At 40.4% G+C, this 26,903-nt stretch overlaps 1 protein-coding gene across 1 annotated transcript in view; it reads right to left on the bottom strand.

Annotated features, from left to right (window-relative positions):
* The window catches only part of st6galnac5a (ST6 (alpha-N-acetyl-neuraminyl-2,3-beta-galactosyl-1,3)-N-acetylgalactosaminide alpha-2,6-sialyltransferase 5a), a 71,718-nt gene that overhangs the window by 35,704 nt on the left and 9,111 nt on the right, over nucleotides 1–26,903 (bottom strand). The gene's annotated exons all lie outside the window — the stretch shown is intronic.

The following is a 26,903-nucleotide window of genomic DNA, read 5'->3' as shown; positions in this document are numbered from 1 at the left end:
GATATATTGTGAATCCCCACTGGCTGTATGTGCAGCATAACTCCTTAGGACAGAAGTACAAACGATGGTTATGAGCTGCAATGATTAGTTGATTAATCAATTAGTGGAATGAAAAAAAGTAGTTGCCAAATGTTTCAATAATCAATCATCATTATTCAAGCAAAAATTTTCCTATTCTAGCTTCGTGAATGTCAGGATGTGCTGCTTTCTTTGTCATTTATGACATGAACTAGAGAGTCTTTAGGTTTTTGACTGCTGGTCAGACAAAAGAAGAAACTGAAGGCGTCACTTTGGGCCCTGGAATTTGTGATTTTTCACAGTTTTGACATTTTATATATAACAGTTTATCGTAAAATCAGCAACAAAAGATTGTGATTTCAGCTAAATTTCGAAATCATCAAACCATGAATGCCTGTAAAAAATGTAATGCCATCTATCATGTAGATTTTGTGAAATAACGGAATAATGTGGCAGACTGACCAACATTTCCATCCCCACAGCTAAACACTGAACAGAAAATGACTGCAGCAGCAACAATTAAAACAATATCATTAAATCCTCAAACAAAATCAACGTGGAGTACAGGACAGACTGGTTGGCGGAGAATGGCACCACAGTCTTCTGTAAAGCCAGACGCTTATAACAGCGGGGTGAAGTTAAAATAAGTCTCAGTGGGAAGAATCAAGTAGATATTTGCAATGCTAATGGCTTATTTCATCATTTAGTAAAATTGCCTGTGAAAAGGGGCACAAAAAAAGCTCCAAAATCAGATAAAAAAGGGACAAAAATGCCCTAAAAAAATCAGTTAATTTCTTAATCTGGTTCCTACTGTGAGAGCCAAAATGTGCAATTTATGATATGAAATGATGAAAAGGAGAAGAAGAAGGAGGAGGAGGAGAGGGGGGAGGAAGGAGGGGTATGGAAGGAGGAATGAGATGATGAATAAATGAAATGGTCAGGGAGCTTCAGCGTCTCTGTTCTGTGCATGTTGTCCTTGTGTCTCTGTCCCTCTGTGTATGTATTTTGTTCTGTCTATGTGAATGGATTGCATGAGCTTTGCCTCTTGTGCTTGTCCTCGTACCAGATCTCCATGGTGGAGATGAGGTTGTGTGACGTCTGAAGATGCTTGATGTGTTTCTTCATATGTTTACAATCTGTTTATAAAAAAAATCTGATTGTCTGTGCTGTGATTTCACTGTGTTGGTCTGTTCTGTACACACGACATCTACTGCATGTCTGTCTGTCCTGGACAGTTTGTTGCTATCCTGAGGTTTTACCTGTTTTCAGTAAGCTTTGGACATTTTCAACCCAGATCCTATTTTCCTATGCTTTTGTGTTTAAGTGACTAATGGGGGCAATAATTTTTGAAACTGGTCCAGTATTGAGGGAAAACACTGCAGCCAGAAGAAGCAAAACTAAGCTATAATGTAATTCCTCCAGGCAACTGCCTCCCATCAAAGTAAATCCACTAAAGGTGCTTGTTTTTGCATTTTTGTGTCTGACAACATTATGGAAAGGATACCTGCAGAGATAAACCTTTTTTTAAAGATTAATATATGTTTTGTTTAACCAGAAACAGCTATTTTAACTAATTCATTCATTTTATCATCGTCACTGTCATTCAAACTCAACAGAAGCTCAATGAAAGTCCCTCAAAAATGCCTTGGCTTATCTTTCAACCATTTTAACAATCACCAACTTTGATTGTTTGGTTGAAATAAACCCTTAATTCACCGTTTAAGATGGGAAAATATCAGGAGAGGAGTAAGAGGGAAGTCAAGAAATTGTGTGTACAGACAAGATATATTCAAATCCAACTGGAACGGGGGAAATCTGAACCAAGATGTTTTTGGTGAGTTTTATTCTGATTCTGTTGAGTCTGAATTGTGTTTTACGGTGATAAAAATTACTGTCTATGCAAAAGAAGATGGATGAGTTTGGCGAGAACAATAAAACAGCTGTTTCTGGTTAAACAAAACCTGTCTTCAGGCCTTTTTCAGAGACCAATTTTTATATAGCTATTTACATCAAGTGTGATGCAATTTTGTGAATAATTGATTATGTTTCTGAAAAAAAACTATGCTGTGACAACAAAGAAAAATAATCAACACCAAGTAACTGTGACCTGGGGCTCCTGTTCCTTAATAAAAAGCAGAAAAAAAGACCACGGTACATGCAATATTTAGAAAGAGAAGAGAAACCGGTGAGTATCACTGCTTGGCTCAGGAGCTGAAACTGCGCCACGGCTGCGTCACGATGAATTTTAGGATGTCTTTTGGACAATCTGAAACTTCAACAGCTGACGCCGAGCTTGAAGAAACAGAGGAGTAATTTCAGAGAGCTGACTGACCAGGAGAAGCAGCGAGCAACACGTGTATTATACTGTGTGATTTGTAAACAGTTCCAGCTGTGTGCATCTGGTTTACTGTTCGAAGATGTTTTCCAATGACTGTTGATGCTCGACATACACACCACTGTTATACTGAAGCACACTGTCTATTCCTCTCCACAAGTTGTCTTTGAATACATTGTCTCTGTAGTTTTCTTCCCCTTTTATCATATAAAACTGCGTTTTGTGAAACAAGTGATCCACCATGTTGAATGTTTTGAACAAAAAGTAATTAACAACATGCAGAAAGACTGGATGGCTGTTTTCAGCTTGTCAGTGTCAAAAACAAGCACTTTTAGTGGGCTTGCTTTGACGGTGTGCAGTTGCCCAGAGGGATTATGTTGTAGCTTAGTTTGAGCTTCATCACTATCCCTCAATACTGGACCAGTTTCAAAAGTTGTTCTACCCATTAGTCACTTAGAAACAAAAACATGGAAACAAGGGTCCAGGGTGGAAAATACCTAAATAAAGGGGAGTTATCTGACATATCTGAATCATGGGTGTGGTATACGGTTCAGACTGGAAAGTCACTTGAGGCCTATTTGTGATTTGTGGTGTTGAGCTATATAAATAAAAACCGACAGGGATATAAAAAGTGAAGGAAAAGAGAAACAAAACGCTATTTAGACTCAATAGCAGCAGAGAGCGAGCGGATGGGAGGGGTGGGACGAGTGCAGCTACCAATTAGAGTAAAATCTCAACAGCTGGAGGCAGCAGCAGAGAGAGAAAAGTGAATCAGTTATGGTGGTAAAGGCACTCTTCTTAGACAAGAATCAAACCTGTTTCTATTGTGCTTATGGAGTGCTGGCACACACACACACACACGGATATAGACACACTCCGGCAGGTTGAGTGCTGCAGGGCAGAGTCGATGGAGGAGGGCTTATTTGGAGCTGTTTGTCCAGCATGCACGTTTGACCAGTCATTAGAGCGAGCTGAGGTGAGGAGCGAGCGCTGCTGAGGACTAATGAAGACGAGGAGGAGGCAGGGGAGGAGAGAGTGGATATCGAAACAAGGGCAATTAGGGATTCCAGCGGTCAGCAGTCGTACTCCAGGTTGACAGCTCCCGCTGCTCCGACGCGCTGGTCTTAATTAGGCCAGAGTTTTCTGTGAGTACCTTGAAAAGAAGACACGTTTGATGGAGGGCAATTATCTCCTTCAGAGAGAAAACTAGCATCTGGCCTAAAAAGAGACTAATGAAAATTCATCGATGGAGGTTGAGAGTGTTTTTTTTTTTTTTTGGATAAGTGACACGGCTGATGATGTCTTTCAGGGTGGGGGTGGTGGGTGGAAGGTTGGAAACAAGAGCTGATATCATCCAGAGCGTTTTGGTGGCTGAGCTCTGATCTTCAAAGCAAGCAGGAGCGTAAAGAGGGCTCTTCATTGGATATGTGTGTGTGTGTGTGTGTGTGTGTGTGTGTGTGTGTGTGTGAAAGAGAGAAATTCAACACAGACAGCGCTACAGAGAGAAGATTTAATGTGCGCCTGTTTGTGATCAAAGTAAAAAAAGTGTACGGCCGTTGGAGAGGGATTCAACAGTTTAGAGGACATCAAACCGTAACCCTCTTACACACACACACACACACACACACGAACACACACACACACGCACGCACACACACACACACACAGAGGACGGAAATGCACAAAAGCATAATACATCTGACTGCATCCTACAATCAACCAGAAAAATTCAGACACCGATTCCCAAATTCAAGCAGCAGATCAGAAGCCTGACATGAGTAAACCAGAGCCTCATGCTGGTTTCGTTCATTCATAAAAAAGAAATAAAGAGGACTGTTGTAGCCCGAGCGGAGACAAAAACATTCATTTGGATAAAATATAATAATTATGTGTAAAAACAAAACTGCTGTGATGCAGTTGTCAATGGCAGCTCATAAAAACGTGATGGACAAATTAACATGTCTAAAGCAGCATATTAGAGAAAGTTCCCACAGACAAACCGATGACAGTGTTTTGACATTCATCCTGTAGAAAACAATGACACAAAATTTCCTCTCATAAAGTGACCTTTCTTTAAATGAGCCACATTTTTTCCTGCCAATTGAAATAAAGTCACACAAAATATTAAAAGTAATGTGTTATATACAGCAGTATATAATGATAAAGTAGAATAACAAGTTATAAAGTAGAATAACAAGTTATTAACGAGAATATAACTGTAATATTACTGCAGTTACTATGTTAACTACACCTCTACAAAGAGCATTACATTCACTTCTGAATGTGTGCCAAAGAGTGAATGAAACTGTAGTAATTTACAGCTGGTGTCAAGAAATGAAATGTAACAGGGATCTCACTAATGGTTTGAACTATAAACCACCACAAAAACCATAATTAAACCACTGTGCTCTGAACAGACACATTACAAACAATAACAAAAAGTAGCATTTGCATTTTTTGGAGCATTTCAGAGCTGCTGTCTTTATTTTGACTGTAGTTTGTGCTTATTACGTGAACTTTTACTGTGAGCTGAGAGAAGCAGAAAAAAGGACGGTTTTAGCTGCTATTCCTACGGTACTTTATGCTGTTGCAAGGTTCATTATTAGAAGGTCGATCAGCTTAATTTATGTGAATTATTCATGTTAAAATGCCCCCGGCTCGCGGCGGTCTTTCAGGGTGGTTAAACCAGATTAAAACAGGTGTTTTAAGGTAGTTTATTCACAGTAGAAAAAGTTTCACCATCGCCGAGACTCTTTTCTGATTCACTTTGATCTATAGAAAGAATTGGCATACGTCATTTACTCAGTTACAGCCTTAACCTGTTGTGTTCATAAATAATGTTTATAATATAAATTAATGACATAATTTATTTAATTGGACTTTCCAGAACCTTAGGTGGATACTTCCCCTCCGTCTCCCAGGGATCTGCACCCAAGCTTGAAGCCTAAATAAATGCTTCAGGTTACTCTTACGCCCATGAGACACAGCTGAAACACGAGCCTGCACGGAGCTGCAGACACAGTGTGGACCCTGATTGAAACATATTTTCACCCTAAGTGTTGCAGTATAGGTTCATTTGCCTGGATACCGCTAATGCCCCTCCAATTACCCACTAATTATCCACTTGCATTTTAATAATGCCTAGTCGTACTTCTGCAGTCATTTGGTGAAAGCAACATAAACGTGGTGTAACACATTATTCTTCACAGTATTAGGAGTAGTATTTACTGTGTTCCTGTTCAAAAGGAACTTTCAACTTGCCAAACGATGTGAATATCATGTTGGTTGACAGCATGTTTTTCATTTGTGGTTTTCCTACATGTATCAAATATCTTTCAGCTGAGGCAGTGAGATTACACAGGAGGGAAGATACAGAAGAGCGCTGAGAATCTGGCACGAACTGAGACTCTCCTCACCGGCAGAACCAGACCATTTGTTGTTTGTTAAAATATCTAAAACAACCTGTGGATGCATTTTCCTGACGAGCAGCCCTGCAGTAATTATGCAGCTAATTACTGTCCTCGGGAGAAAAAACAACAGCTTTGACCATTTGTTCAAATCAAACGGTGGTTTATGTTCAGTAGCAAAATATGAAAGCAGTGATCATCCAGCCACAAGATCTCTGAAGCTACAGTCGCATTACACCTGTGAATATTCGCTCCGTCTCTAATTTGTTTTCATTGAAGCCCACACGAGAGACAAATTCAATCGTGAGATTGCTGTTTCAGCTCAGGGAGACCCACAAACCAGAGTTCAAATTTGTTTCACTTTGATTGTGCAGATGTGCAGTAGAAACACTGATGCACTGAGTTTGGTGGAGTGGTATTATACAAAACAATGTGTGGTTACAATAATGGCTTCTCCATTTCCACGCAGCAAGCTGCACAATCATTCTGGTACTGGAACAATCAATCAAATGTTGATTATTAACCAATTATTTAATTAATCACCAACTATTTTGACAATTGATTAATCAGTAGAAGAAAAGTCAAAATTCTCTGAAACCTCTCTCAAACCAAACACTGGCTCTAGATACAGGTAAAGTGTTTTTTGCATGTTTTACAGTTTGTGAGTTGTCCTACAGCCTTCAAAGGAGAGGGTGAGGCAAGCTGTATTCAGTCAATTGCAATCTACAAGCTCACCACTAGATGCCACTAAATTCTTCACACTGGTCCTTTCAGAAATCAGCCAGAATAATCCAGTACCAAGTAGGATCTAAACTTCTCCAGTCAAACCATACCTGCGTTCCATCTTTTTTGTACCCAAATACACACAAGCAAGCAAGTTAGCTACTCTGGCTAGTTAATAAACATCACAAACCGTTGGTGCAGATAAGCAGCTGGTTGTAGTAAACAAAACAGAGAAGATCCCCGTCTCTGGGCGTAACATTAACGTAGTGTTTTGCCTGCATGTTTCTATAATGTGTGACCTGAGACAGTACATCACCAGCAGTATTACGTCTTGGTTCATGGATGCCACATGGTTATTTGCTCATTGATGCTGATGAGATTTACTCAGGTATCAAAATTAGGTACCGAATGACAAGGTAGTTTTCATTACTCAACAGTAGGGGTGTGAATCTCCGGGTACCTCACAATTCAATTCAATTCTGACTCAAAATTTTAGGACCTTTAATTCAGTGGGTGACGGTCAGATTGTATTTTTCTGCAGCTGCTCAGGTTTAGTCATCCTCACCAAAACTCAAGAAGAAGCCTAGTTTAGAAGCAAACATGATGTACAGGTTACATTTAGGGGGGAATATTTTTGTGCAATTTGACTCAGAATCTATTTTTGACTGAATGAATAGAAAAGGGGGCACATTTTTCAGTCTTTTCTCTTTTGCTCCAGTTTCCTTGGCATATGAAATGAAACCTAGGTGACAATTAAACGGTCTGCAACCTTGTTATTTTTTTTTTTTTAAAGAATCGAATAAAATCATAGACTGTAATCTATCTCCTAAAAAATAACCACAAAGTTATACCATAATCCCTATGACACCATCTCAACAAAAGTTAACTACAGTGCAGCAGTACATTTTATTTAACAGGTGTTGGTATTTTTGTGTCTACCCACACTGAATCCACAGTTTCATTTCTGGCTCACATTTGCACTGCCTCCCCAATCAAAAATGCCCTTGTATCCCAACACCAAACACCTCTGCAGCTCATGTGCAGCCTGCCTCTGCCCTGAAGGCAGGACTCCGTGTCATTAAACCTTAACTCTCCTCACCACCTGCACGGAAAGGTGAAAAGAGGAACGCCACGTCTTGTTTCTTTTTCTGACTTTTCTCCCTGATAAAATGTGAACCTCCTCCTCCTCTTCTTCCTCACCTTGTCCGGTGCTGGTGAACCGGAGAGGAGAACACTTGCTGTGGGTTTCTATTAGTCTGAGCTGCTGGAGAGACCGAACCCAGGCAGCCCAACATGTCGAGCCAGTGGGAGTGAGGAGAGAATGGGGTTGCGCCTTGTTACAACACACACTCCTTTGCCTTAATTGGCTCCATATCAGCCTACTAGCTGCTGGTGCAGACTGTACAATGATGCAGCTATTGCTTGTCCCTATAACCTCCACCCAGATAGAGGAGGAGAGAGCTGCTGCTGCTGCAAGGACCACACAGACACATCCCTGTAGGAATGATTGCCTTGGCATGAATACAAAAGATGAGGTGCAATTTACCAGGTCAAAGAATCGCTCCCTCTCCCCTCTTTTTTTGCTCTAAAATTGCAGCGGGAGGTGGCGAGCGGAGAAGACGGAGGAGGAAAAAGCCAGGAGGAAATGACAGAGGGACATTAGGAAGAGAGACGGAGGCAGAGAGATGTGAGAAAGACGAAGGGGGGGGGGGGGGGGGGGCGGCGTGACAGACAGAGGCGGGCTGAGGAGGGGAGGAAAATGAAAGGCAATCTGATAGATGAAAAAGAGGAGCAAGAAAAAGGAGTGGCTGTCAGAGAAAGAAGCACTTTGGAGACCAAGAAATGTAGGGCAAGGCCTTCAGAGAGACACGGAGGGATTTCAGGGGCATCCTTTGATGAGGGGAAAGTTAGAAAGGCACACTCACTCCCCTCACAGCCGCTGCACAAGTTATGACATCTGATAAGGTCATTATGCGAGCGCAGAGCGGCAGCCTTGCAAACATCATTAAAACATCTGCAGGATTCCCCTGCTGCTCCCAGACACCTGAAGTCAATACAGCGTCTGAGGAGATCTCACATTTACAAGTGAGTTCATGGCCACCATCATCATCACACTGTTTATTGATGTGTGGGGCTGATATGTTCCCATAATCCTCTCTATTCAGGAGCTGGGGCTGATGGGTATAGTTATCACCCAGCGTGCGTAGTAAACAATGGGCTGAATCGATAACAAGAAGATGATCTTGTTAAGAGAAGTTTAGCGAGAGTAATGAACGTCTGAGCACAAGGTGTGTGCCGCTACTTCATGTTCTCATCACGTCCACCGCTGCACCGCAAAAGTCCCTTTTCTACACAAGATACAGTGAGTTGAAAATGAAACTGAAAGATAAAAGGTGCAGTATAATCCTAGCGTGAAGCCGAATATATGCATGGGTAGGGACGGCGGGAGGAAATTTGAATATGGCACTCAGGCGAACTGTTAACCGTCAAACTTGAGATGACAAGTTTGTTGTGAACAAGGGCAAACAGGCAATTTTCACACCAACGCGAAAACTTCTTCTTTCAGTCTGGAGACTGGCTGTTAAATCTTGGAGTGCGAGTGTAATAAATCCCGTCGAGCTTGATCCCAAAGGAGCAATTACTGTTGTGTTCTCACAATATAACAACAAGCCCAAGAAAAACAAAAAGAAGACATCAATAATACATCGCCGATACTACAGTCCCAGTGTGGGGGGAAAGCACTGCTTCCCTCTGAAACATCTCCAATAGTAAATATTCTAGTTGGAGTGTGTCCATTATGTGCTGGAACACAGGATAATGAGAGACAGTAACCAAAAACGGTGCGTGTGTGTGCATGTGTGTGCATGTGTGTAAGTGTATAAAACACCAGCTGCCAGTGACAACACTCGTCAAGCCGTAAGAATCTCCTGGGAGGAGACAGATTTCACATTGGCAAGCAGGACACGTGAGTGCATCTTTCAATCTCTGCTTGTGTTTGAGTTTTTGATGTCATGTGCATGTATGTGTCGGCAGTATATCAGTGGTAGAAAGTAAATTATTACATGTATTCAAGTATTTTACTTAAGTACAGTTTTAAAGTACTTCAGTTTTTCTGTTTGATGTATATTTATGTCTATTCCACTACATCTCAGCAGACTAGTAAACGGCCATTGTTTACTGGTTAGTTTTACAAAAAAAACAAAAAAAAAAAACACGTTAAGCTTATAATACACAACACACTGTTTGAGATCAAACCAGTGATTTCTAAATTTTTTTGCTTGTGGCCCTTTTATAAAAAAGGTAGTGTCCAGTTGGGGCCATTTGTCAGGTTTCAGACATCAAGAAGTGCGTTTCCATCCATCTGCTATGTGCATTTACACTTAATAAATAAAGTGATTTTAAGCAACACAAATTCAGGAGAAAAACGCAAAAGACAAAAAAAGTTGGTGTTTAAGTAGTCCAGTATCACAAATTTGTGACTTGTGATACTGGGCTACATAAATGTAAGCTGACTTGACTTGGAGGGACCAGAATCCCCTGGTTCGCAAAAACTGGACTAAACTACCTGAACAAAGTGGTAGAAGTAGTTAAAACTAGCTCCACCTCAACCAGCTACAAATGTAGAGGGCTGCTTAAACATTGCATTAGTATTAATAATTAAATAATGTCATATAATAATAGAAGTACATCGCCTCACTACGGTGGCTGTGAAACTCACTCAAAATGCATCAGCTGTATAGAGCCAGTTTTTTGTTTTGTCATTCTGGGCTACAATAGAAACGTGGCAGTGCAACAAACAACATGTCGGTACCAAGTCGATGCCAAAATCGTGACAGGACTCATTTTTCTGCAGTACTGTAGGTGCCGAGGATGCAATTCTTCCACACCTGACGGGGTCTGCATATATGGCTACAAGTGTTCTAGTCTGATGGTAAAAGCTAAAGAAACGAGACATTCCTCTGCAGCGGCTGCTGGTTCGACTCCTGCCTGCGGCCCTTTGCTGCGTGTCATCCCCTCTCTCTTCACCCCCCTTTCCTGTCTACTCTTCAGCTGTCCTATCAAATAAAGGCAAGAAAAGCCCAAAAACATTACTTTAAAAAAAGAAACGAAACAACAACAACAACATGTGTAAAACAGGGACAAGTGCAACTACGGTGACAGCTCCCCCTCAACGCATCACAAAGAAAAATAGTAAACTGAGTCGTGTATGGAAGACTTTTGCATTTGAGGCAGATCATCAGGAATTATCAATAAATTTTCTCTAACCAGTATGGAAACAGTGCTAATGAACTTTTCAGATGAAAGGCTGAAACACTTCCAACTTACTAACTCAAAGCATCTTAAAGACAGACATCCAGATGGCGAATGACTTTAAATTCATATTACCGTTAACAGTGTATCCAAATTATCCTTATCTTTATCCTGAAATAACATTACCATTATTTTTGTTTGAGACGGCTGCTGTGCTGTTTAACCGAGTATGTTCCACTAAGGTTCTGTCATATCTGTAAATTTAAACTGCTGCTTGCTTTCTGAGTTTAACTTGTAATTCAAAGTTCAGCAGCAGAAATCACTTCTACACAACATTACCTTCCATGCACGGCAACACGCTCGCCTGATTATGATTTGCATTATGCTCAGTAAATTTCCCCTTCAGTCCTTTGTCCTAGAAGCTCAGACAAGTTTTTATTACAGGTGGAAAAGAAAAATAACAATGTCTAAATCTTACATTGTATTTGTTTTTTTACGATGGCATCAAATTGTATATTGAGAATCATGGAAATTCACTGGTATTGGCATCAACTACTAAATTTCTGGTGGTGTCATCCCTCCACAGAAGCAGACTCACGCCTGCTGTTCTCAGTCTTAAGTAACAGTTTGAAATTTTAAGGTTATTATACACTAATGAAAACATACTTATCAATATTACATTCAATTTCTGCCATACTCTGCTAATAAACCCCCATAAATCTTACACACTGGTCTTTTAAGTAAAGCATCGCTGTATTTCTTCCAGAGTGTGAAAACTCAATGACTCATATTAATAACAATAACACTGAGCTCTTCTGCATGAAAAAAAACTTAAATTCCCTGTGTGACCAAGTGGAACTTAGAGGAGAGCTTGTTTACGAGACACAGACTTTTAATAGGAAAACGTTAATGAAATGAATCACAATGCCAATGTTTATTGCCAAGGTAATGCCTATTCATTTACTTAATGGACACACACCTGAGATGCAATAATAGCCAAACTGGTGATTAGGAACATGTAAATGAATGTGAGTTACAGGTTGATCTTCACAAAGAAAGAAAGAATTCTTTCCAGCAGCTCCGGAGCTGACTCACATCAGTAAATGGCTGTTTGGAGGCTTTTTTTTTTTTTTTGGTCCCATTTTTTCACCAAGGTGATGAGGCTCATTAGTCTAATCCTGAGTGTATTCTGCCTACCAGGAATTCATAAAAACACAAACAATGCGCGCATGCATGCTAACAGCCTTCTGTCGGGGAGCTGCTCCCACACCGTTTTATCCCTTAATGAGCCCTGATCAGCATTTTTCACTTTACTGCACACTAAAGGAAAAAAAAAAAAAAAGTGAGCGTCACACAGCCACAGTGGTGAAGGAAGAAAATACTCAGATCCTCACTGCAGTTAAAACTCACTGTCACTAAAATGTACTGGAAGAATCAAAGTAACTAAGTATTTATTTTGCTGAAAATGTCCCCATTGTCAGTACTGACACATCAGTGTGTAAGTGGTATTTTACAGCTGTTTCTACTGAGGTGAAACTCAATACTTGACGTACCATAAGGGAGTTTAATCCAGCAGTTCCCCAGCACTGGGTCGGCCCCCTCCAATGAGTCACAAGATAAATTTCCGGAGTTGTCAGCGGATTAATAGTACAGTCTCTGTCCCAAAAAAGTAAGGATGCAGAATGCAATGATTTGCAAATTATTTTGACCTACAGTACCAGTCAGAAGTTTGAACACATTTTCTCATTCAGTGTTTTTTCTTTATTTTTATTGTTCTTCCTCATTGTAGATTAATACTGGATAAATCAAAACTATGAAAAAGGAATTATGTAGTAAGCAAAAGATGTGAAAACTAGGCAAAATGTTTTAAATCTTAGATTCTTAAAAAGTAAAAAGGCTCTTGCACACTGTCCTCTGATATTTTGTTTTTGATATTTTATTCTTCAAAGCCACCGAGCCACCTTTTGCTTTGATAACCGTTTTACACACTGTTGGTCTAACCTGAACCATTTCTCGTAAAAGTAAAGACAAAACATTGAATGAGAAGTGTGTCAAAACTTTTGACTGGTACTGTACGTTCAAACTGATTGCAGGTGATAATATCATGATAGGATATTAAAAGGGCATCTTACAACAGTGTGGCTTTATTCTAATGGATTTTTTTGAAAGACATAATTAGCGAAAAGTAAAAAAAAAAAAAAAAAGGCAAAAGCAGTTTGTGGGACCGTTGGCAACTCGGAGCCTAATGCAATTGCTGACTTTGCCTAATGGGAAGCCCCCCTCCTGAAAATGTTGGAGAAAATGCTGAAATTTGAGTTTCGAAAGGCCAAATCTTTATTTTGAAAATTTTGTGGATTGCATATTGCAGGCTGTTCTTTCAGGGCTGAGTTTACAACACCCACTTGTCAGAGATCTGCCCACACAGCTGCGAGTCACTTCTGGCAGCACTGTCTTGCAGCTCTGAAACTCCTCTACAGACAGTCTGGGGGAAAAGGGATCCTGGAGGCGGAGGCTTTTGCTCTTAACCTATTGTTTTCTTTCTGCAGTAATTCAGTCCAATCACAATGGACTTGGCGTAATTATGAGTTAGGTGGGACTGCAAAGGATTAGCAAACAGGAGTCTGTCAGACACATGATGACATGATATACATCCCATACACAACTGGTTTAATCTATAACACTGCATTGTGTTTTATAAGCTTATCCACTGTTTTAATGTAAAATTTTTGATCTTAAAAGTATTTAGTAACTTCAGCTGTCAGATAAATGTAGCAGAGTAAAAAATTACCATATTTCCCTCTTAATTGTAGTGCAGTAGTGGTATAAAATAGCATAGAATGAAACTGCTTTGCACTGCACAGCTGTCTGCTCTGTGGCTGAAGTTTCTAACAGTCTTAGAAGCTTTAAAACTGATATTAATGCCTGTGCAGTCGATAGTGTTCCTGTCGGTTATTAGTGAGCATCTGATGCTATCATCATCATCAAGGCTTTCGTTGCATTATTAATGAGATGATGATGGAAGGCGGAATTAACACTGATTACCAGCCAAGGAAATGGAGTCATCTTCAGCTCATAAATAGACAGATACTCTTTTGCATTGCTGAAATGTGTCTCTGCATCTGTTAATTACATTAGCTGTAGCCAGCTGTCTTTATGCCATTCTTCTTCAGTGTAAAAATGACAATTATGAGTGTTTTCAGCATTAAAAACTTATTTTATTTATTCCAAAACTTTTTCCACAGCTCACCGTTGATGTTATTTTTTTCTTTGTTGAGTCTCAAAGCATCAGCAGAGCTGATCTTGGGAGGAAATTTGGGTATGTTGGGACCACTTCTGAACCTTCTATTAACGAAAGCAGGACACTTTGATTTAAAGTGAAGAAAGACAAGTGTTGATCTTCACTCATCGTTCCATTTGTTTATCTTGGCTCCGAATAAGTGGAGTTGGAGATGAGTCGGAGATTTTTAAAAGATTACTTGACTCAAAACAAGTTGGGTTCCTTCACAAATGAAAGGTTAATCCCTGCTGGCATGATCAGAGAAACACATCACAAGTGCTGTTCCAAATGTTTAATGAGGTAATCATTCCAGCTTTTATTAGGTTGTATTTGTACCGCTGGCAAGCAATGCATTTCATTTTATTTAATTACAAAAAGTTGGAGGAACCTTTTAAAAAGTAACCTGCCTGTTGGCTCTTAATGAAAACGGATCCCACTTGATTTTGAGCTTATTATCTCAAAGAACAAGCATCCATTGATTCCACAAAGAAGCTGTCAGGCTATAATTTAGTCTATTTGTTATTTGTTCCGCACAGGTTAATTTTGCTGTGCATAAGCACAAAGGACAGAACAAAGACTCTACAACAATGCCAAGGGTGGTAAAAGAAAACTGTAGCTCTGAATCACCTGTTGAGGCTGTCTGAGAATAAATATAGATTATAATAAGCACCAGAACTATGTGTTTTGTATTTACTGCATGTGTCCTCTGATCAGGCACAGCATTATAATTCAGAATCTTTGCATAGTTCATTAACTAAAAGTGGAAATAGCAGTTTTTGGTGTTTTTCCCCCCAATACAACCTGGATTTTGTGAATTTTTAGACTTCTGATTAATGCTGCAGCTCTCATGAAATCTTTAACATGATTCATCAAATGCTTCAAAGCTTCTACCGTTGCCATGGTAATTGACGTCCAAATCAGTATCCGAATGCATTGGGGGGTGTTTGAAGAGAGAAAGGAGATGTTGTGTCGGCTGCCCCAAAAAAAGAGACAAAATAGTGATAAAAAGCGAGACATGGAGCTTCTCTATGGTGTTTAATTAGTCCCAAAACTCGCACACGTAAAAACCAGGTGTGCACATGAAACAAGCAGACAGAACTGTGAAAATAGCAAACCATCCACCTGGGCTTTGAATATTTGCAATTCTTACTGAAGCCCCCACTGTGACAGCCTTAATTTAATTTACAATTAACCACAAAAGAGTTGCAAAGCATCTCATCTGCCCCTGGTTCCATTCATTTTTCTTACAGACAATGTTATATTATTCACAGGTGTAGTTCTTCCGTGGTTTGGATCAGCGTTAATCATGTGTGGATCATTGGTCCAAAAGATGAACAGCTGTGTTTCAAAATATCTGGTTCTTTGATTAAAAAGTCAAAGTTAAAAGCCTGTGTAACTATGACTCCTAACCTCCTTTCCCACATGCTCTGCAACTCTGCAATTATCCAGACACTACCTGGAGGAGCTGTAGGTGTGAACACAAATTTTCCACATCAGCTGCCCTGTACTTAACCCTGCCAACTCCCTACTCCAAAGTCCAGGTGAGCCTCATGTGTGACCAGATCAGGAGGATTAACAGTGAGCGGGTGGCGTTGCAGTGTGTAGCTGCTTCATACTCTTTTCGGCTGATCAACATCAATAATTTAATACTTTTTAAACTCATGGTTCTTCATCATCTGCAATGTAAAAACATCAGATCACAGTCAGGGAAAGTAAAAGTGTGCGTGCTGCAAATCCCAGTGCACCAGCTTCTATCCTGCCAGGCAGGAAGACTGGACTCAGCTGATCTCCATTTCTATCAGCCTTCGCTGCTTCCATCAGTTCATGCTGAGACTCGGTTTGTGTTGATAAAAACATCCAACATCCAGCCATCATTAAGGATAAGTCCTCCTCCTCCTGCTGCTGCATGCTCTGCACCAACCCTCATCCAAAACATACAGAGTATTTCCAACAGGTATGAACTGATGTGGACAATCTCCTGTCACCTGTAGGTGATGTCCTGACCTGATTCTCATAGCTCAGAGTACACTTGTGAAAACAGTTCTATGGTGCATTTTGCTGAGACACACCCAATCCCAGATCTTAAAATTGTGTAAGAAAACTATAGCTGTGTGTTGTTCACAAACAAAGCATTTGAATTTGCTATAGCTCTGAGTCACATGTGGCTTTGTCTTCATGGTAACAGTGGCTGAGGCTTATGGGTATCATAGTATTTGGACTCATGCCAAAATTATTTTAAACTTGTGGTTATAAAACCTATAGGGTTGTTACATTTTCCAGGACAGCCCCTGGTTTCTATATAAAGTAACACTGATATTGTTGAAACAAGGATACATAAGCACTAGAAATGGAACTGATCCAATCCAATTTCAGCATCAGGTCCCAACACTGATAAAAGGCATTCAGTGGGTATCAGACTTATGTCACTGATCCGCATCCAGTTTAAATTCCACAACGCCATGTGTGCTAAACAGTACAAGAAATAGTACAATGAAGAAATATACTAGCCACCTCACACACCTCCGTGCAAAAATGCCAGTTACCAACATAACCCACCATGTTCTGCAACAAGCACATTAAAAATATGTGCATCAACATCAACATTAAGTGTATTGGCAGATATCCAAATTCAGAATCTGGTGCATCTCTAATAAACACTTCTGGAACCTGTGTCCCACTTTGCTTTGTCTAGTTTCTATTTTTTCAACTGCCGGAAATAGAGCCCACAAGCGCTTTTGATGAGATCATGTTGAACCAGTGAGGTTGGACCACATCAGCTACACCCCGTGCCTCCCCGCCTCCTAAAATCAATTTAGTCGTCCTGACAATCATGGAAACTTCCACTGTTGACCTACATGTCAGCGTGACCCACTTGTGACTGCTGAGGCTTGTCCAAGATCTTGACGAAGTTTAAATCTGAGGCAAACGCTGCAACGTACACAAACTGCTATCAGTTCCCCTGGACGATGGAGGTGAGAGGTTGTGTGTCTATGGGCTAAAATAAACTTTCTCACAGGTTGTTGTTTAGACAGCCATAAATCTGAAACGCTCAGATTTTCTGACCTTCCGAAACAAACAAACCAACAGTCATACACACTTCCCACAATGATTGACACTGTGTAAAAAAAAACAGAGAGCTGTAAGGACAAATTCTGTCCTTCACACCCTTTAAATTACTCCTTTTTCTGCTGTCCATGTTCACTGCAGACGTGAGACGTGATGAAATAACCAGGAAACATTAGTGCATGCACAGACGCACAGCTGGTATTCATTACACACCAGGAGATTACTCTGCATGTGCGCTACAATAAATTATTTTATTCTGAAGCCTGTTTATTGATATATTTTACCAACAAATACCTGGGTTTTATTATCCCTCCCTCACTCTTTGGAGCATTTTCAAAGGTAGCTTCTCTAAAAACAAACACACAGGTGACAAAGTGAAGGAAAAACAAACATGACAAACCTTCATGTCAAATAAAAATAATACACTGCTCAATGTAAATAAACCCAGATTCCATGGATAAGGGGTTACAATATCATCCCACAGTATCTTATTCCTCACACAACCAAGACTGTAATTATAAAACAGTGGATGCTCAAAAGTTATTAACACCAGAATCTTTTCCATCTCTACCATCCATTTCATGTGACTTCAACACTGCATGAGGTCCCATTCTGCTCATTTGAATCATATCCTGATAAAAATCCAGGTGCGCTTTAATACTCTTTCATTTACACATATCTACACACATGCATATCTCTATAAACCAGATCACAAATCTGACTGACTTGGTGTAAATGCAAATAAGGGTCGGCTCTACTCCTGTCTGGAGATTCACCTGAAGCTGTTTGACAAACTGACAGAAACATTTCCCAAGAAACAAGAGAAACAGCATTTTAACAGGCTCTCACTCACATCACTATTCTGTTTTGAGGTTTCTAGTGACCTATTTCACTGTTATTTAATATGAAGATGGCTTCAGTATGACTTTAGCCGACTTTATGACAGAGGAGAGGCTACGTCTACAGTGTTTTACTGATATTAGGTGTTATAAAACCAAACAGTTCTGGAGACTGAGAGGAGCTGGAGATCTCCCTGTTAACTCAATTCTCACCGCCAACATTTAAGAAGAATGAAGGGATGTAAGTTGGCCAGCTCTGGTTGGTATAGCAACGTTACCTCTGCGCAAACTACAACTCAACAAAGCCTCAACTTTGCCGGCGGTCGATTCGACTGTGTTTTGTGTGGCTGTACTTCTGATTCTGATTCTGCTCACCAGTTTTGAAGTGTAATGATTCTCAATTCTGATTCTTTGAGTGTCCTCCTGCCTTCCCAATGTTAAGTGTTCCCAGCGGAAACACTGATTTAAACTTATGGAGTTTACTGAGGCTTGTTTAGTGTAATGACAGAGAGCATCTGTCCTTGTAAAGCATTTTGTAATACAGCATTTGCCAAATTGAGGTTCATGTTACAGGACTGACACCATGGTTCAAATTATGGGGGAACTAAGGGGAGTTTGGTTCCCCTGAAAAAGACATGGGCTCTCCTGAAAGTCTACTTTGGGACAATTAGGAGGAGCTTTAAAAAATGATATTCTTGAAATAAATTAGTCATTAATTAACACAATGCTGTGCGCTGTTTGTTGTGTGTGCATCTTTTCATGGTTGTAAATAAAACTTCTGGCCATAAACCCATTTCCCGCTGGTTATAACAATCCGCAAACAGAAGGAAAACGGCAGGGAGGTAAAAGGACAGTAATTGACTAGAGTGTGTGACAGAAAGAGACACGCAAGAGGCAAAACAGCTGTTTCTACGAGACTATGATACTTTATGTAAATTCCCCCCGTGTAAAAACAAACATGAAGCAGAAGAAACGTTGCCTGTTTCTCCCTACTGATTTTGTGACTTTGTTTTCTTTGATTAATAAATGCATTATTTGACTTTGAAACAGCAGCCTTATATTTTGTATTTAACTTCTACGAAAGGTTACTGACTGTATTAACTGTCTGTAGTAGCAACGGTATGATATTTTTTTGCAGTAACCCTGAAAATGACCTCGCTGCCGCACACCTCTATGTATGCACATGCACGTGACATGTTTAAGCAGTGGTGCGCACCAGAAAATAAAGCTCCCCCGAAAGCCACTGTGTAACTCAAACCCTGACTGACACAATTTGTGCTATTCACGTGCTAGTCAAGCAACTTATCAGTGGCTGAGTAGGTTAATGCTTGCATTCAACTGGCATGTCAACAAACAGACTGATAGCCAGGTCGACATGCAGCAGATGTTTGCAGTATGTCTGCATTTTGAATCTAGCACGAGTGATATTGTGTTGATGATGTGTATGAATTAAAATGCAGAATTGTAATTAAAATTTCTTTATGACTATGTTGAAATTGTAATTTCAACTGGTTCCTCCTGTCAAAATAACACCCGAGTTACACTTTCAGAGTAAAGAGTAAATATTATATCTGCATCTTGGAAGAGACAAATGCATTTACATCTCTCTGTATTTTTACACCCCATCACTTGCCGAGCTGCTTTAAACAGTCACATTATAATCCGCCTCAAATGTGTCTTTCATGCACACACACATGTTTTGAGATCTGATCGCTATCTGATCTACCCAAGAAGCACAAAGTGGCTTGGTGTAAATGGGGTATTAGTAATGCTGTCTGCCTCAAGAGCAGCTTAAATGCTCCTTGGCAAAGATTCAACAAGTCTCTGAACACCAGTCTTCTAAAATATATTCCCTCATTTGGTGTTTTGATGATGGCAGGCAAGAGTGCTGTCTAACATGTTACGCTAAAATCTCCCGTAGGTCTTCCATTGGTTTGACATCTGGTGACTATGAGAGCTATAGAATATGATTCATATGATTTTCATACTCATTAAACCATTTTGTGAGCCCTTATTTCCTCTGTGGAAGCATCTCTGTGTGCTTCTACTCCCATTTATGTTCAGTTTCACTTTTTCAGTGTAGGGGACCATGCATCACCTTACATTACTCAGAGAGTATATGGACTAACTACAGCATCTGTTTTACACTACAGAGGTGTGGGGTCTCATGAAAGACCCTGCTGTGGATATAACCTGAATTAATGTGGAGTCCCTCCAGCAGGGAGGAAGGAAAAGGAGGCGGAAGCAGCAGGAAAAATGCTTACTTCTCAACAGCACTGAAGGTGCAATCAGAAGACTCTTCAATGGGAGCGCGAGACCAAAGAACCTCTGACTGAATCACCATGACAATGTCTCCTCAACAGGGGGGATGATGGGATATACATCAAAGTCCGCTCTGTAATTGGCACCGTTTCAACTGAAGGCAGACATCGCGGTACAGGAAACAATTTAGTGTCACATCAGCAAATCTACAAGGCTACAGGAGGCTGTTTCTGTCCTCAATCGAGGTTTCCTCTGCAAACTTTAGCTTTCAACATTTCTTGTTTTACACAAACAACTTTGTCAACTTTAATACAATCCAGGAGCCTCATTTATAAAATGAACTTTCAATGGGGCCTCTTAAAATCAAAGAACCAGTCCTTACAAGAGTCATTCTTGTCAGCTATAGAAAGGACCACTCTATGTTTCAATTCACACTCAAGACTCAGTGCTCGTAGAGATGACCTTAAGGTAGATTATTACAGAGGAAGAGTGGGAAAGTGCTCTCAACTATAGCTCTGTCTCAATTAAAGACGACAGATACTTCCATGAGTACAATGGCACGTAGTACATTTTGCATAGTATGTACTCACTTGCACAGTGCACAAATTTTTCGGCAAGGTGGTGCTGTCTCAAATCAGGGACAGCCATCATCTTAAGACAAATTTAGAGTTGAAATTTAAATATTTATATGATTTTTTTTCATTCTAATCACTTCGGCTTGGACCTACACAGGACTCATCCCATCTGCTAACATTATATTGGAGAGAAGGCTGATATCTCCAAAACTCAGTCACTCATGACAAAACTATCTAGATGGATAAATACCACTTCAGGCCAGGGGGGAAATATATATTTTCGATTTTGGTGTGACCTGTCCCTTTAAGCACATTGTTGGAAATTATCTTAAGACCAAGTTCAAGTATGAATCCAAGAACATTTTTCATAAATGAGCGCCCGGCTCCTTTGCTCTATTTTTGGTCAAGGAGCTCACTGACCTGACAAACCTCAGGTCTCTGTAATTAATAACTTCAGTATCCAAAATGTTTCTAATATGGAGGGTGGGGGTGCTTGTGGCATACGGAAAGAGATTACGCCAAAATACAAGTAACAGTTTCATCATTCCACTCTACCGCCATGGAGGACATGCTCATTAATCACGCCTAAAGAGCTGAGTAATGTAGCCGGCCTCGTGTGTTGTCCGTGGAGCCAGGGAAAGAAAAAGCAAAGAAATTGGGTTTTACTGCGATGCTTCCTGCCAGCCGTCTCTTTGCATTTGCCCTCAAAGATGGTAGAAGGCAGTGGCAGCCCATCATCTATCTCCCGATGTTGCGCCAAAAGGTATCATCCATTTATCATAATTTAACCTTTTCAGATCCTTCACAGGTCTCTCAGGGGCCAAACAAGGAAAGCGCTCCACGGGCTACGGCTTAGTGAGCAGCAAAGGTTAAAACATGGAGAAGCATGAAATCACCATTCAGCTCATGACATGCACGCCTCAAGAAATGTACCTCCACTTCCTTTATGTTAAAAATACACGACTTCACCGGTGATTCCCTAACCACAGAATGCCAAAAGGCAGTGAGTGTGAGATTACTCCGTCGAGGGAATGCTTATCGAGAGGCAGCGCCCCCTCCCCCCTCCCACTCTTCATCCGTAATTGCTTTCCAGGCCCGCGTTGGAAAGAGCCTGGAGCTGTGTTATGTTTGGCGGGAGCAGAATGCACTGGAGATAAGTTGAAATCCAAGACTATGCCACAATTGGGACCACTGTGGCATAACGAAACCACTATTCTCTCCTTCTCAGTCAAATCGGAGCGTTTTTAGTATTCTAACAAGGTTCCTGCATAAAAATAGTGGTTATCTGTCGCTAATATTTCGTGCAGTTCACTTTGTAATTTAAAACTCAAAATGGACCAAAACACAAAGACAGACCACACATGCACACGGTCGTACACACACAAAGAGACCTGCAGACTTCACAAACACTGTTAGTTCGCATAAAATCACTACAGAGTCCTTGGCCATAACGGCCTAATTGGGGAGTTTTCTGTCTCGCTCTCCAGCTGGCTGATTGCATAGCGAAATCCTAATGAACGGTGAAAAATGGCTTTGTTGCTCAGAGGAAACCATAGAAGATGTGGCTGCCTGAGATGAAATATTAAACATCTCACTTCTCCAGCTGTCACTAAAGCTGTGGTTGGGAGAAGGATGCCTTGTCATGTCTCCTTGGCACAGATGGCGTCGTTCTCCTTGGCTCGTGCCTTCAGGCAAAGTGTACCTAGTCAGTCAGTATTTCCAGCCCAGATATGTCGAAAAACCAGCTCTGTCCAGAGTCTGTGCAGAAGAAGCTGCTTTGTAAATGTCTTGTGCCATCTCAGTGGGATTTGTCTGCACAGCACTTTCTGGCGTTTTTATTTATTTATTTATTCATTCTTGCCATGCATGCAGTGGGGCTGGAGGTATGGCAATGTGGATCCACTGGTTTGGTTACTCAGTTGGTACAAAACTATGGTCTGGCTGAAGTATTTTAACAACAATCGAACAGACTGCCGTTCACAGAGGGTGACTCATGCAAGCTTTGGTGACTTTCAACCTGGTATCATGCCTAGATCTGAAAAGTACATGAGTCACATAACAATAACAAAGATGCAATCTCTGGTTAGACTGTTAAAAAAAAGATTTGCAGAGAAACATGTCAGGTGACAGTCACAGTTTGGTTAGAGTCAGGCAACAAAACTACTTGGTTAAGTTTAGGAAAATGTGATGGTTTGGTTAAAATAATTACTTCCTTCCAACTTTGATTGGCCTGTTTGTCACACAGGAATCAAACCCTGATCTCCTTTGTGAAAGTCCTGTGTTTTACCCATCCATCCATCCATCCACACCATTTTATCTCATGTGGAGTTTCGTGCTCTTTAATCCACATTTGTCCTTTGCTCTTGTCTTGGCTGTAGTGCACTTTCATACATTATATACTTTTCACACCTAGGTGAGGCAAAACATGTCACTGACAAAGTGTAGCCATTACCAAACTTAAGAATGCCACAACCCACCACCACCATGCAATTTTTCTTCTTCTTCTTCTTCTTTTTTCTTTTTTTTTTGTTGTTCTAATTACTTTTGAAAACTAATTATACATATCACAAACATACCTCTAGTACTTTCACTGCTCTAGTAGATGGCAGGTCTATCAGCACCACCAGCATGTCAGAGTTTTCACTTAATTCAATGAAATACCTCGACATCCACTGGCACAAACATCGATTCAGACATTCAGCGTCACCAGAAGTTTAATCATAATGACTCTGGTGAACTTTTAAGCAAAATGTCTCACCGACTATTGGGTGGATTTTTTTTAATATGGCGCAGACATTTATGTTCCCCTCAGGATGAACTGTAATGACTTTGCTGATAAACAACATATGATGATGGTGTGGGATAAAAAGTCAAGAAAATATCCAAACACCAAATACCCATGAAACCATGGGCACTGATTTCTGTTGCACAAACCGCAATAACAAGTGTCACTGCTCTCCTACAAATAATAACAGACTACGCCATACATGCATAGTCTTGAGAGGCAGTATTTAAATTCACATTGGCCACATAACGCTTTGTAGCTTGCATATATGTCTATAATAGGACAACTGATAGCGATACCTCTCCCAAGAACAGCTGTATGTATGAATACTAGGGCTGCAGTTATTATTTTCATTATTGATTAATCTTTCAATCATTTTCTAAAGTAATAAATTTATTTTTTTGGTCCATAAAATGTCAGAAAATTGTTTTCTTTACTAAAGTGACATCCTCAAATGTCTTGTTTTGTCTACAAAGATATGAGTTTATCATCATAGAGGAGCAAAGAAACCAGAAAATACTTAGATTTGACAAGCAGAAATCAGACAATTTGGATATTTTTCTCATGAAAAATGACTCAAAACGATTAATTGATCACCAAAATAGCTGACGATTAATTGACAAGTTATGGATTAATTGAGGTAGATAGGTTTGTTAGCATCGTTGCTGCTGATCAAGAAACTATTTTCTGATTGTCTGGAAGTGCTAATTAGCAATATTCTGTTAAACAAAACATCCTAAATCAACCTGGTGAACATGATAATAATTACCTGCTAAACATCTGCATGTTGGCACAGATGCAGACAAAGAATAAAATAAGACAAAATCTCTGGTCCTGCTTCATTAATTTTGATCTTTCTCTAACCTGTCCACCGTGAGTCCAGCATTGTTAAACGAGCTTAATATTAAATCAGTGAAGTACAGTTTGTCCCACGGAGCTGCCAGCATGTCTGGAGACTCTTTGCTGTGTTTGCTAAGAAGCCAAAGGTTTGACTTTTAATCAAATGAAAAACATCTCGTGTCTTGTTAGGCAGGAAAAGTTCATCCCTTTCCAGCGTGACATTAGGTTGCCCCTCGTGTTTGATAAGACTCCTCGCTCTCGTCTGCACCGAAATCTCCTCCATTAGTTCGCCTCCACCTGTCTTGCAGGATATCAGTTAGAAATCTGCATGGTGCTGGTGTCAGAGAGGCAATCAGACGGAGATGGTTACACCGTCTCGTCCTCCCCATCTCCACAGAGAGACAGGCGAGAGTGGATTCCTGTCCACCTCCTCCTCCTCCTTCTCACTGACAAAATAAAACGGAGGACTCTGCCAGAAGAAAGGAAACCCCTTGGGACTTTCACTCTCTATCTTTTCCTTACGTGTCGGTTTCTGCCTCCTTCTTCACTCTCATCTCATTCTCTCTAGCTGAACCTTTTTCCGGGTCCCATATTCTCTTTTATCACTCTCTCCGTCCTTACCCTTTCCTAGTTTTGTCCTCTTCTCTCATTCTCTTTGCCCTTACTCTACAAGAGTTTCTCTCCCTTTTCATCTCCTTCCCAAGTTTCGTTCTCTGCTTCCTTATCTCGTCCCTCTCCTCCACAGTCTTCACAGGCCAGCCAACGCTGCTGCATAGCTTGAAATAAATTACCCTTCATTCTGGCCTAAATCAAACATATTGCATTGAAAATACTTGGTACAAAGGATTTAAATTGATTTTATATGCATAAATATAGTCTAACATACAAGAAATATCCTAAAATTTTAGTTCATAACCCAACAAGAAGGAAAAAAAAATCAATGTCCTGGCAAAGATTTTGGCAGCTTGGCCGAAACTCTTAGAAAACTTACAGGCTTCAAAATGTTTTCTGGGATGGGATGAGTTTAATACTCTGGTGGGAGATGAAGTGAAATGGTCAAAGGCTGACTGGCAGTGCACCCTGTGTGCCAGCCAGCTGATATCTTGGAAAGATCAATATAGCAGAGAGGTCAGCAAGCAAAGATGAAGAAGACAAATGTTCATGTCAGAGTATTTTTTCCAAACACTGATCATTCAGCGCTGCAGGAGAACAAATGTGAGCTCAAGGCCAACAACTTTTCCACTTCTCCGTATATACACAGAGAAAAACTCATCCATGTTGTCAGCAAGGACACAATGGCTCAGAAAACTGAATGCAAAGTGTTCGAAGATTCTGCTGCATTATGCAATACCACATGCTGTAGTAGCAAAGTGCATTCAAATCATAAAATATTGATTACAGATTGCAGTGGCAGAATGTGAAGGGTGACATAATAGCAGTTTTGAAGAAGTATAAATGATGTTCAGCCAAGCCATGGCCTTAATTGATGTCCCTTGTCACCAAAATGTCAATAAGTTTATTGCCAGGAGAAAAAATAAATTGGTGGTTTACTTATGATGCTCGGCTGCTCCCGTCAGTGGGGGAAAATCAATTCTCATCCATAGCTGGGTTTACTGACGCATTACAGACAAATCCTCATCAAATCAAAACATACACGGTCACTGAATATTGGCATTTCAGGCAGTGAGAAAAAAAAGATGATGCTGTTGCTGTTGCTGCCTGCCCTATCGGCCTTCTTAAAATATGACTGACTCATTTCACATGAGCTCAACATCTGAGAGAACTGCGTGACTTAGCTGTGAAATAATTCCGATTACAAGACCAAAAGCTAAACAGCCTCTGGCATATTGACCGTAACTCTGGACAAATATTCAGTGGATTTTAATGCTCGGTACCAAACAAGGTCCATCATCCACATCCCACTCATGAACTGAGTTACAACAACACATTTTTTGCACACTGAAAAGTTCAGTTTGTAAGATTTAGGGGAATTATTGGCAAAATATGGCAGAAATAGAATATAATATTCCTAAGTACATTTTCATTAGTGCATAATAACCTGAAAATAAAAATCAGGGTGTTTTCAATACCTTAAATGAGCCCTTTATATATACAGAGGCACCACCGTGTTTCTATAGTAGCCGAGCAGGGACAAACCAAAGACTGGCTCTAGCTACCACCTTTTGCATTTTTCATGAGTTTTGAAGGCAACACAACACAGTTGGGCAATATGGTAAAATTTTCACACTGGCCACCATCAGCCTATCAACCAGCAATTTCCAATACATATATATATGTGTTTGTAGGGCTGAGTGTCGGGCAGACATTTTTGAAACATGCTGTGTTACGGTTATCCAACCGACTGTTGTTAGCTCATTCAGCCGGTGCCATAAAAGTATCGAAGTTTGGTACCCAGCCCTATGTGTGGTAATTCATCCCACCACGCACGTCCTTCTCACCTGCCAAGTTAAGCTGGGGAATGTTCACTGCTTTGTATGTTTGCAACATCCAATAAACAATATGAA

This window comes from Lutjanus erythropterus, chromosome 12 (assembly GCF_056507025.1).
Source record: "Lutjanus erythropterus isolate fLutEry1 chromosome 12, fLutEry1.hap2, whole genome shotgun sequence".
Classification (NCBI taxonomy): Eukaryota; Metazoa; Chordata; class Actinopteri; order Lutjaniformes; family Lutjanidae; genus Lutjanus; species Lutjanus erythropterus.
Note: the sequence above shows the minus strand (reverse complement) of the source record. Positions and strands in the feature narration are given on the sequence as shown.